Source organism: Dreissena polymorpha, chromosome 1 (genome assembly GCF_020536995.1).
Source record: "Dreissena polymorpha isolate Duluth1 chromosome 1, UMN_Dpol_1.0, whole genome shotgun sequence".
NCBI lineage: Eukaryota > Metazoa > Mollusca > Bivalvia > Myida > Dreissenidae > Dreissena > Dreissena polymorpha.
In genome coordinates this window covers 120,006,001-120,019,390 of record NC_068355.1, presented here as the reverse complement: position 1 = coordinate 120,019,390, position 13,390 = coordinate 120,006,001, and the positions used below count along the sequence as shown (strand labels likewise).

At 35.1% G+C, this 13,390-nt stretch overlaps 1 protein-coding gene across 1 annotated transcript in view; it reads right to left on the bottom strand.

Moving 5' to 3' along the window:
- LOC127846935 (mediator of RNA polymerase II transcription subunit 13-like) overlaps positions 1 to 13,390 on the bottom strand; it is an 88,102-nt gene that overhangs the window by 59,929 nt on the left and 14,783 nt on the right. The window lies entirely within an intron of this gene.

Below are 13,390 nucleotides of genomic sequence, written 5' to 3'. Positions count from 1 at the left end.
ATGTCTGTGTTGTTATATGTACTAACAATCGACGTAACATAGGACGAAATTGTCGAAATACTGTACGACCTGTATCACTATTATGTATGTGCCGTTTACAAATAAAAGATGCTATTTATTTCAGAAATTGCAAATTTCAATTGACACTTAAGAAACACCAAAACTGCTCAATTAATCCAGAAAAGTAATAAAACATCGCTTTACTAAACAAGGGCTGTTTGTAAAACATGCATGCCCCCCATATGGGCTCTCCGTTGTAGTGACAGCCATTGTGTGAATATGTTTTTTGTCACTGTGACCTTGACCTTTGACCTAGTGACCTGAAAATCAATAGGGGTCATTTGCCAGACATGATCAATGTACCTATGAAGTTTCATGATCCTAGCCATAAGCGTTCTTGAGTTATCATCCTGAAACCATTTTACTATTTCGGGTCACCGTGACCTTGACCTTTGACCTAGTGACCTGAAAATCAATAGGGGTCATCTGCGAGTCATGATCAATCTACCTATCAAGTTTCATGATCCTAGGAATAAGCGTTCTTCAGTAATCATCCGGAAACCATTTTACTATTTCGGGTCACCGTGACCTTGACCTTTGATCTAGTGACCTCAAAATCGATAGGGGTCATCTGCGATTCATGATCAATGAACCTATGAAGTTTCATGATCCTAGGCATAAGCGTTCTTGAGTTATCAACCGGACCCCATTTTACTATTTAGGGTCACCATGACCTTGACCTTTGACCTAGTGACCTCAAAATCAATAGAGGTCATCTGCAAGTCATGATCAATGTACCTATGAAGTTTCATGATCGCAGCCATTAGCGTTCTTGAGTTATCCTCCGGGAACCATTTTACTATTTCAGGTCACCCTGACCTTGACTTTTGATATAGTGACCTGAAAATCAATAGGGGTCAACTGCGAGTCATGATCAATCTACCTTTCAAGTTTCATGATCCTAGGCATAAGGGTTCTTGAGTTATCATTCGGAAACAGAAACCATTTTACTATTTCGGGTCACCATGACCTTGACCTTTGACCTAGTGACCTTAAAATCAATAGGGGTCATCTGCGAGTAATGATCAATGTACCTATGAAGTTTCATGATCCTAGGCATAAGCGTTCTTGAGTTATCATCCGGAAACCATTTTACTATTTTGGGTCACCGTGACCTTGACCTTTGACCTAGTGACCTGAAAATCCATAGGGGTCATCTGCCAACCATTATCAATCTTCCTACGAAGTTTCATGATCCTAGGCATAAGCGTTCTTGAGTTATCATCCGGAAACCATTTTACTATTTCGGGCCACCGTGACCTTGACCTTTGACCTAGTGACCTGAAAATCAATAGGGGTCATCTGCAAGTCATGATCAATCTACCTATCAAGTTTCATGATCCTAGGCCTAAGCGTTCTTGAGTCATCATCTAGAAACCATTTTACTATTTCGGGTCACTGTGACCTTGACCTTTGACCTAGTGACCTGAAAATCAAGAGAGGTCATCTGCGAGTCATGATCAATCTACCTATCAAGTTTCATGATCCTAGGCCTACGCGTTCTTGAGTTATCATCCGGAAACCATTTTACTATTTCGGGTCACCGTGACCTTGACCTTTGACCCTAGTGACCTCAAAATCATTAGGGGTCATCTGCGAGTCATGATCAATGTACCAATGAAGTTTCATGATCCTAGGCCAAAGCGTTCTTGAGTTATCATCCGGAAACCACCTGGTGGACGGACCGCCCGACAGACCGACATGTGCAAAGCATTATACCCCCTCTTCTTCGAAGGGGTGCATAATAAATAATAAGTGTCTGCGCTCACAAAGCAAACTGTGTTTCCACTGTTTATTCTTCATATTTAAACCACATAGTTTACATCGAGGCTGTGTTATCGATAAATATCTACACAGCGAGTTTAAATTGTTCAGGATCAATTTCGAAAAGATTTTTTGGTCGCATTTCTTTGTTTTCCATCCGGGACAGCAATTTAAACGTCCAACAAACTTTTAATAAAACGCCGTAACCGATTGGACAATTGATATATTTCAACCAATCAAAATACGCATACTACATTCCCAATGTAGTAATGTGACTTCCGTTCTACTTTTCAAATCAGTGTTGACATGTGTTTAGCTTATATCCACAAATCATACTCGGTATCATGTACAACTTTGACGATATTTAAAATCAGAGTTTTTAAACAATGCGTACTGAGAAGGCACATGTTTGTGAATGATGCGTCCCCAGAAAAAAACGTGCGTCTGGCACGCGGGATGCATGGCAAAATGAATCACTGCCTATTTCAGTAATTTCCTAGTGATAAGGAGTGGCTGTATTCAGTGAATTACATCTGCATAAATGTCATCTTTGTACTGATTATTGCTTCAAATAATAAATACAAATCATGAAGAACAGCTATTGCCCATTGTAAACCTAAATACCATTACACTGACTGGGCAAATCAAAGAGTGAATTGTGCAATCAAAATACATGTTCATCATCTTTGCCACTTGAGATACTATATGTATCTATATATACATTTTTAATAAGATAAAGCAAAAGAAGATGAGTTGCCAGCATTGGACAGTTGAGTGAGCACTGAGCAATTGATAGGGTTAACTTAAGAAAATAAAAGTAACATTTTTATTGAAGATGTAACAAGTACTGTTAAACAAAACCCACACCATTTAACTCTTTTTACTGAACAAATGTAACATTAATTAACTCAAAAATATAATAAGGTGTATTTTCTTTTCTTGTTAACAACACAGTGTTTTTGAAGAGTTTATACTGTTAAATTATTCTGGTATATACAGATACATGAAATGTTGATGTTGATATTTTCCATACGTTTGGCATATAGTTCAGTTTTTGTGAACATGGTTTACCTTTCCACTGATTTATGACCTCTGACATTTGATATCACTGGGAAAATATGGCAGCTTTTCAACAGTTTTGTTCCACTAATATAAACAACTCGCTGTACTTGCTTTATGGTAATGATGTTTAACATTCTATAATTATAATAAACAATAGTTGTGACTTGTTAAAGAGATAACCTGATAAAAACCTACAGAGCTTAGCTCAACATTTAAAATAATTATAAGCCCATTAACATTTAAAATCAACAAATATTTCATTCAATATTTCACACAAAAAGTTTAAAAAAATTTGACCGCTAGATGTAGTCTGGTTACAAAGATTTACCACGATACAAAATGCTCATTTTCATTTTTTTATGTTACAGTATATCCCATGTGAATATGATATCCGCACAATTACGAGCGAACGTGCGATTGGCTACGCGCAGCTTTGGAAGCACGAAATAGTTTTTATGACAGGGTTCATACAGATTTTCTCTAATGAAATTCAAGCACTTTTTTAAGGGAAAACAAGGGACAAAATTGTCACAAAACCAGGTTTTCATTGTGAAAAAAAAATCTGATAAAGGGAGACAACTCAAACTGAACTTTTGAAATGAACAAACAAAATTAACCCCCTTTGTAAGTTTGTTTTAAAATAAATCTATTTTTAGTCGTGGCGACCTTGAAATTGGAGATATTGACGTGATTCTTTCGTGCGACACACCGTCCCATGATGGTGAACAAATGTGCCAAATGATTTTAAAATCTCATAATGAATGACATAGTTATAGCCCAGACAAGCTCATTTATGGCTATTTTTTACCTTTGAACTCAAAGTGTGACCTTGACCTTGGAGATATTGACGTAATTTTTTCGCGCGACACACTGTCTAATGATGGTTAACAAATGTGCCAAATGATTTTAAAATCTCACAATGAACAACAAAGTTATGGCCCGGACAAGCTTGTTCCGCCCGCCCGCCAGCCAGCCTGCCCGCATTCGCCAATCTAATAACCAGTTTTTTCCTTCGGAAAACCTGGTTAAAAACCTGGTTAAAAATCCAAATTCAAGCAACTTTTTTTTTGTTTTAGTCTGTCGTTCTGAAAACTGTATATTATTTTAGTGTCCAATACTGACAACATTTTTGCTTAATTGATCTCTTCTTGCTTAACATTCTATGTGACTTACAACAGTCTGCACTACCCTGCTACAGTAACAACTGTTTAAATTTAATCAAAAGTAAGTTATTTCATTATGATATAATGATTGACCGAAGTCATTACACATACAAAAACAAAACCTGTTATTTGTATTGAATATGTATTCTAAATGTTCACTTTTTTGGTGGCTTTTCAACGCGGATTCCCCCATACTAGCGATCTCTATATCTGTTCTGCATACTTTACAAGATGCTTTGACTTTAGAATGGGCGTTGTCAACAACCCAAGGGTACTTCAAAAGCAACCCTTTCTAAAAAATGCACTTATTAATTTTTTTAAGGGAAAAAAATCCAATTATGATAATCCAACTTATTAATTGGCATATTTCAACTTTTCAGAACTGTAATGGCATAATGCGTAAAAAAAACCCTAAGTAGACCAATTGGCGGAAGATTAGTAGTAGTTGCCTCCCTTACGTTCTAAAACCCGTACCAACCCATACCGATCCAGAATCTGCCAGTATGAACAGATCGGAACCGTCATAAATCGTGGAAAAAACTACGACTTCGGACTCGTGAAAAAGATATGAAATTATATATTTTTACCCTTGGTGAGTTTTTCAAGCACTTTTGAAGCCCAAAATAAGCACTTTTTAAGCATTTTAAAGTTTTTATATTCAAATAAGCACTTTTTAAGCACTCAACAGCCTTTATAAGCAGTTTTCAAGGAGAACATTGACATTCAAGCACTTTTCAAGGCCTGTAATAACCCTGTATGAATACCTCATTCTTCCCACTTTGCCCAAAGCCAATCTTGCGTTGGCTAGTAAATGTTCAGGTATTGTGGTGGGAAATTAACATGGAATTAATTGTCACAAAAAATAAACACGAGCATTTTGTATCTTGGTAAATTCATGTTTCCATACCACATCTAGTGTTAAAATTTGGCTGTTGTTATAAGGAAAACTAATATTTTATGGGCTTACTTTATTTTACAAAATTTTGGGAAATGTTCGTTGCCTTAGAGTATTTATGCTACTTTAATGGTTCATGTACATCATAACATGCTGAAATAATGTTGGTGAACATAACTTCGGAGGTTGCAACAATCTTCCAGGAAAAACTGTGATAGTGTGAATAGGAGTTAAACCTACTCCATTGATTTACATCAAGTGTCTTTCAGGAAACCAACATTAGCAAATGGCTACTGCTCTCTGCCAGTACAGAAAGCTCAATAATGGTAGAAGAAATGCAAATGTCAGTTGGCTACTGATGACAGGAGTAAATCATTTAAGAAGCAAGGAGCTACAGACATGACAGATTGGAAATGCAAATGGAGATGAAAGTATAATTAAACCACTGATAAATACATGAATTCTTACACAAACATTTTAATAAAAAAGGTTGTGGTACAAAGCAAAACTCAGAGCTCCAGGTAAGGGCCGTACAGCGGTAAATACGCCTTTTTCATGATGATTTACGCATTTATTTTTATAAACTGGACGTAAAATTACGACATTAATATCCATTTTATGCATCTACGAAAAAAATCTGGCCGTACCGATACGTCTGCCTCAGCGCTGCGTGCTTTGTTGGTCTCTAGCCTAACGGCGCTTTTTCTTAATTTAAATTACCGAAAAGTTGTAGACTGGGTTCATATATTATTGTCTATTCTGTCGCGTGATTTCCTGTAACTTGAAAATCCGTCAAAATATGTCTGCGCGCAATTGAATGCCGGCTTAACCGAAAGCTGCTCAAAACAACACTTTGTTGTCATATAATGACTACATACGGTGTCTTCTAACCATCCTGGCGTAAAGGCTATATAACCTTTCACTCAGGCCTTTTTCTGCCTACATGTATCTCACGGGTCTGATAGTCGGACCCATTCCCAATGACAAATATGGATGTTTTTTCCAAATAAAAAAAATTAATTCCCAATTTCCGACAGAAATAATCGAAGCCGAAAAATGCATTTCCCGGTAGGTAGCGTGTTTTAAATAATCGGGGGCAGTGTTTTAGCGTGCCAATGGGAATTTCGCGTAGAACGTCATCGTATTGAGTGTTCCAATAGGCAATTTTGCGATCTTGCCACTTCAGAAAAAATGGCGTCTGCTTGTGTCTATGCATTTCTTAAGACACAATTATGGTCATATTCGGTCAGAATTAGCTTTGAAATATTAAAGTGTTGGATTATTCAGAATTAACAGGTATTTATACAAGTGATAACCATGTCTACGCAGTTATTATTGTATATTAGTTGAGAATCAATATTGATGGTCTGACGTAAATAAATGTGGTCTGGTTTCACTTTCAACGTTACTCTGGATCGAAAGAACTAATTTGGGGTAAAAAAAAATACGGAAATCGGACCCAGTCTAAAAAATGTCGCATAATTCGAAGTACTCTCAAAGTAAAATACGAAAAAATTCATTTAAAAGGCACACACAAACTGAATGTTTAACATTCCCAGTAGTCCAAGTCAGAATGCCAGTTTGTGCTCCCTAGAAGGGGTTTCTGAGCAAGCAAGTGATGAACATTTGCCACTGCCAGATTCAGAGTCACTACCCTTTGTAGCTTCTTAACATTTATTGTACATTTATGATGTTCAGCTTTACTGTTGTGTTTCAAAAAATGGTTGCCTTCAGAAATTTTGGCAAATTGAATTTTAAATAAAAACATGCTGAATGCAGGTCCTTCAACTGTGACTATTCATAAAAAATCCTTAATGGCATATCAAGCTATGTATATTATTTGAACTTCAAGCAGAACAAAGTCTGTGTTTTTTTATCATACACATACTTACGTTAGCAGTAAACAATGACTGTTGCATGGTAAAAACAGTTTAATACTTTCTTAGCATTTTTGGGCAATACCTATGTATGAAAACATTAATTTTGATTTAATAATAAAAAAATCAGAAAAATAATTTCCCAAATTATGCTTTTGTCAATAAAAATTCTTCCCAATTGGGAAGATTTCGCGACTCGAAAAATCCCAATTTTGCTAAGTACTTTTCCCCAAAATAGACAGAAAAAGGCCTGTCACTGTACACTTATCACATAGTCAGTTAGCTTGATTTTCAGTTTGTGAAATGTAAGCAGATAGACAGCATGATGGTTTCGATGAAAACTGCTGGAAAACATAATCAATCAGTAAACATATCTGGCATGCAGACAGGACTCGACACAACTGAGGGGGTATGCCATTATCTCTCTTAAGTGATTGCCAGTCCAACAGATATCTCTCATGAAGAAATCACTGTCTTGTTTTGCTGTAACACAGCCACCCTCACTGTGCTCGTTAACACAGTGCATGTAGTTTAGGCCATCTTTCAACAATTGTTAGTTTCAGATAACCCAAAAAACTTGATCATATTGCCCCTTTCCATTTTTTATGGGGGTCTTCATAAAAAAAAAAGATACATGAAAGACAATATTGCATTTACACTCATAATCTTCCTTCATGGCGACACTCTTCTTTTTTAAAAGCTCATCTTCAGTCAGCTGTCAATGACAAGTTTATTTCCATCTCTGTAATTACTAGAGGATGTAACTTCAAGGGTTATGAACAGTCTTTTACAATACTCATCATACATGGTAGACATCAAGCTATACATGTAGATACACATGACTGTAAAAAATAAATTATATATTTTTTTAATTCACCTACAATCAGTCTTCAAAATTAGCTTTGAAAAGTTACATGCCAGTCGGTACAGCGTACTTTTTCAGGGGTTTTTCAGCACTGTCTGCGCCTCCGGTAAACGGAGGCACTCCTAAAGCAAACGGACCCGATCCCAAACCGATTTTTTTTTTCCAAATTTCAAAAAAAAAATAATAAATAAATAAATTTTTGTTTAAGAATGAAGTGTCTTATTACTTGTGTGACTAACCAGTGTTTGTTTTGTTAAAAAAATATCTGCTATAAGGTTTTGACTGTTCAGTTCTTATCTCAGAACTGTAACTGAAAAACAAAACTGCAGTACTTGAATAAATGTTAAACATGCCCAATATTGCATCTATTTATATAAAGAAGACAAAATTAAAACAAATTTATTTGTTAAACCACTGAATTATTTAAGCATGATAAATTCACAATTTTTTCCCAAATGAGCCGTTTCATTGAAGCAAAAATTCCCAAAATGGCCAATTTTGTCGAAAAAACACTCCCAATTAGGTCAGTCTCCTTTTCCCAAAATAGGCAGAAAACCCCCTGTTGTTACCGGTTTTATATCACGTAAATGGTACAACTTCTTGCTTATCAAGGCCAGTTTTGATCTTCTGTTTAACGGGAGCGCCGTATCCAATTTTCCAAAAAGTGAAATAAAAATAAATGGAAAAAAAGAGTTTTTTTTTCCCCTCCGCATCCAACAAAAAGTGTTCTTCTAAAAAAAGTTAATAGTGTATTTTAGCCTTGGCTGATTTACAAAACAATGCTGTTTTTACAAAATAAATAACTTTAAAAACACCCCGAAGTCTAAACATTTTATCGGCGAAAAAGTATGTCCGAATATAGTACACATCCGAAAAATAGGTTGGTGTTACATCATGTTTTTTGTTTATCGGATGAAATTCATTTCGCCCTAATTTCAAGTAAATCCATAAAAAAACAATACCTGTAAAGCAACCTCCCATTTAAAGGGGCCTTTTCACAGATTTTATCATTTTTTTAACTTATTCATTAAATGCTTTCATTTGATAAATATAAACATTGGATCGTAAAAGCTCCAGTAAAAAATCAAGAAAAAAATTTAAAAAAAGGAAAAGAACATTGCCCGGAGCAGGTTTCGAACCAGTGACCCCTGGAGTCCTGCCAGAGTCCTGAAGTAAAAACGCCTTAGCCTATTGAGCTATTCCGCCGTGTACACATTCTTGACGTATTTTATACCTTATATAAGCAATCTTCGTAGTTTCACAAAATTTAACGACAAAAACAGAACTCTCCAAATTATTCAATCGTTTCGCGTTGCAACGCTTTATAATTTTTAGGTTTTAAAATCGTCAAAAGATGCATATAATGGCTATATTAGAGCATGGTTAATGTTCAGTATTACTGTTTCCTCACAAATATCATAACTAAAACGAAAACTTACGAATCTGAAACAACTTTTTTCAATTTTGTCAATTTACCAAAGCGTGAAAAGATCCCTTTAAACTCCAGAAACACAATTTATTTCCTCACACCTGATAAAAATAAATAATCCAATAAAGTTAAATCTCCGATAGTTTTCACACATTGCATCCTCTATGGAGCTAATGTACCGGTATTAATGCTGTATCTGACAGTACTGCATGCTGCCAGTAACATAGTATTGATCAATGCCTTTTGGCCATTTGCCACCTGCTGAGGTGTTTGAAGTTTACAGTTTTAACTCCCAGAAATCGGCCCCAATATCAAAGACCTTTGATGTCAACGTACAGCATTGACAGCTTGCTTTTTGACTAAGGGATTGGTTTAATTGACGTCATTTGGTAACACTGTTGTGATTGTCAAAGACTTGTGTATGTAAATGTTTTAATTGTTGTTTCTACTGCAATTTGAGTATAGGGTAATTATAATGTTTTATTTAGATGACAAAATAATATTAAATATGTATGTATAATACCAAAATACCCCCCCCCTCAGTGATTTTTTTTGCCAGAAATTACAGCCGATATTCGGCTGCTTCCCAATTGCAAAAATTGACGTTTTTTCCCAAAAATGTGATTAAAATTTCCCAAAAAAAGACAAAATTTTCCCAATAAAGTCAATAAGATTACAATGTAATTAAGCAATAATTTCGAACGAGTGCCGATCGAGTTGCCAAGTCGTCGCCGAACAACAACTGACTTACGTATTGTTCGCGAATTTAGCCGAATACGATTTTACGTTGCTATCCACATCTCTCTCTATATTGCGGAGGATACCGACGATAGCCGATGTATCCCGATTGTAAACGCCTGTTTTTACACACGCCCAAGATGGCGGCAAGCAGACGAGAAATTTGCGATGAGCGGCGAAAATGATAAATAACATTCAAATTAACAATGGATATCATATGGTTATTACGGAATAATTTAATGCGTTTGTCAATTAACGCAAAATATAACGTTTGAGATAAAAACAACAAATATTTATTACAAATCTTCACAGTGAATGTGCATCACGGAAATCAGTGTTGGGAAATTGGAATTAGTCTACCGTTACTCACAAAGTTAAATGCATTTTAGATGAGTACCGTTCGAAAATGGAAAGAGACAAACATGATATGATTTATATGTTAGTGGATCTGTGTAAAATCAGATTCATATGCATATTCTGCTTTATTATGTTTGTCACGCTTTACAGTTTACTGAAATAGCATTGAAGTGCAAGATGTTGAAAGGTAAAGTAATGAAATAAATTATTTTAACTCCATATAATACATCATTTACATAGCAAGACCACTAAAGCGTATTTTTTTTATAAATATTTGTTAATGTTTTCACCGTATGATATTTAATTTAAAAGAATACTGAATTAAATTCTTACTGTTAAAGAGGTTATGATTAAATGGTATATCAGGGACCTATACAAACAAATGTTTGTATAGGTCCCTGGGTATATTTAAGAATCTATATAGATTATTGCAAGTTCAATATGAATGTGGAAGGATATTAACATAACATTGTCTTCATTGTAAGAACACATTAAATTAGTACTTTATAATATAAAAATGCTGTCAAACATACTTTAATAATTTTAATTCTGTTCTTATAATCATATTTATAATGTTTCCCAATTTCATGGTTTATCGCGCTATTTTTCCCAGTTTCATGGTTTATCGCGCTAATTTTCCCAATCCAAAAGGCACAGGCTGTAAGAAAAAAAATCAAAAAAAATCACTGCCCCTCCAAAAAAATAAACACTTTTTTATTGTGGGGTGGATGGGTAGTGTATGTAAATACAATTTATATTAAGCACTTTCATGCACACTTGAAAGCCGTAAGAGGGTTGTTTATGATGTTGTTTTCTTCATACTTGATTGTTGATTTAACTAACTATAAAGAGAATTGAATAAGCAGGATTCATTATGCACATCTTGTATTTAGTAATTTAAAAGGGTAAACAATAATGCAAATAATTACAAGATAAAACAAAAAAACAACAAGACTTCTCTTTATTTCTCCTGACTTCTCCCTAAAAAATGCCAGTCAAGAAAGAAGACACTTCTCCCTAAAATTGGACGCTAGGCCGACCCTTGTAAAACTGTTAATTAGCTGTAATTGTTCTTACTATTAGCTCACCTGAGCAGGAATGCTCATGGTATGCTGTTATGATCGACACCATCTGCTTTTTCAACAGTTTGTGTGTCCTCAGAAGTTTGCTTAAACATTTAACTTCATGTTTTTAAACTTTTTTGAGACCTCTCACACTTACACTACGCAGCCCGCGATTTTTGCCTAAATCACCGATCACCGCGTTTGGGCCAACACGGCAAAGCGCGGTGATTCGCCGCAAATCGCGGTGATTCACCTTGATAACACTCTACGGGTGATTCGCGGTGATTTCACTGCGACCATCTCGCGATAAAGATCAGCTGTTGAATTATCGCAAAACACCGCGAATCGCCGTGATTGGCGTTGATTACTATATTTAAATTTCAACTTATTAACTAATGTCATTATTATTGACGATCACATTATATCGCGAAAATGTATTCCAATATGAAAGGAAACACCGTACTTGCTGAATGTCGAATCCTGATTCCAAACAATATCTTTATTTGTTGAAATAACAATTGTACAGTACGGCTCACGCAAAACCAACAAAGTTCGCAGCTACAGATTCTTTTGTTCTCGAAGTTTCTCCGCAGCCACAACGAGTATTCACTCCGAATCATGCCGAGGCACTCGGCGATAATTCGCGAATATAAGAAATGGGTACAGATAATAACCTGATATTTTTACTTCTACGCGATTGTTTCAACATTTCGTCAGCTTCTCTGCATACTTCATACAAATACCATCTGATGTCATCTGTCAATGATTGTGTAGGTCAGTAACCATATCGAAGAAATTTAGGTAGTTTAATCTCGGAATCGAGAATTGCTTTAAACGTTGAAATAAACGATATATATTTGCATAAAACTTGCTAAAATACACAGACGACAAAAATATAAAAAAATGTCGACCATTTGAATAAAATCAAATGGTATATTATTTTGTAAAATGAATACTTTCACTTCATCCCGATTTTTCAGAAAATGACTTTTACATGTGCATCTAAATTTACCATTTGTCTTTACTATTTCTCGAGCAATGTTTAACGGCATATACTTTTGAAAATGGAAGCCGTGATCATTCGGAATTATGGTTATTTTAAATGTTTCAAACATAGTTTGTTACACTTAAAATTAGGCGGTGAATCGTTTTATTTGGTGGCATTCTGTTTGACAACTTCAATAAACAGATATTGGTTTATTTTCACAATATTAATATTGATTAATATAGGGCCTACAAAGCATACAGAGCATGCACAGCACACAAAGCATACAAAGCTAAGAAAAATACTAATAGCATATAACATTTAAGTAAACAAGGTTAACTCCCTTTCTCAATTCCCAGAAAATGACATGTATATGTTGCATTAAATCTAAACTTTTCATTAAATTGTTTATTGGTTGTTGAAGAATATTATGAACTGAACACAACATTTGTGTGTAGTCAGTATACAATGCGTTTCAATAACGAAGGAACTGAAACAGCGCAACGGTTACAATACAGCGTGTTTTAATTATATTTTATTTAGAGGAAATGTCAATGCCAAATATTTCGCGAGGTACCCCGGTAATTAAGTTGAAATTCACAACAAAACTTAATGGAAATTAAAATTAATGATCTCAATGTTTTACCCACTATGAAATGTTTATTTACAAATAAATACACACACGCCAATTTGCACGCGCTTTTTATCAGAACAAAGAAATTAATTTAATTCATTAGCACTTTGTATTTGTGGCTAGAATTTGTAACGAAAATTAGCTGTACACGAGGCGTGCAAACCGTGTCAGGTTATTTACGCATGTACAATACAACTGATCTGATTGGGCGCTTATTTCATCAAATCTTTAAATAGAAACATATGCCGAAATGCATTTGATAATTTCGAACGTTTGTGTATGACATTGTTTGGGACTCTTATTGTCGATATTAACCAGAATTCGCTTTTAAAATGGAAATCGGGCATATATATATATGCGGGATTATTGAGTAATGGATAAAGACGGAAGAAGTTGCATGTATGTGATTGAGACAGTTGAAACGTATGTATCGGGGAATCGAGAGACTCGGAAAAATACGACGATTACATTACAATCAGTTATGAGTTCTCCATGGC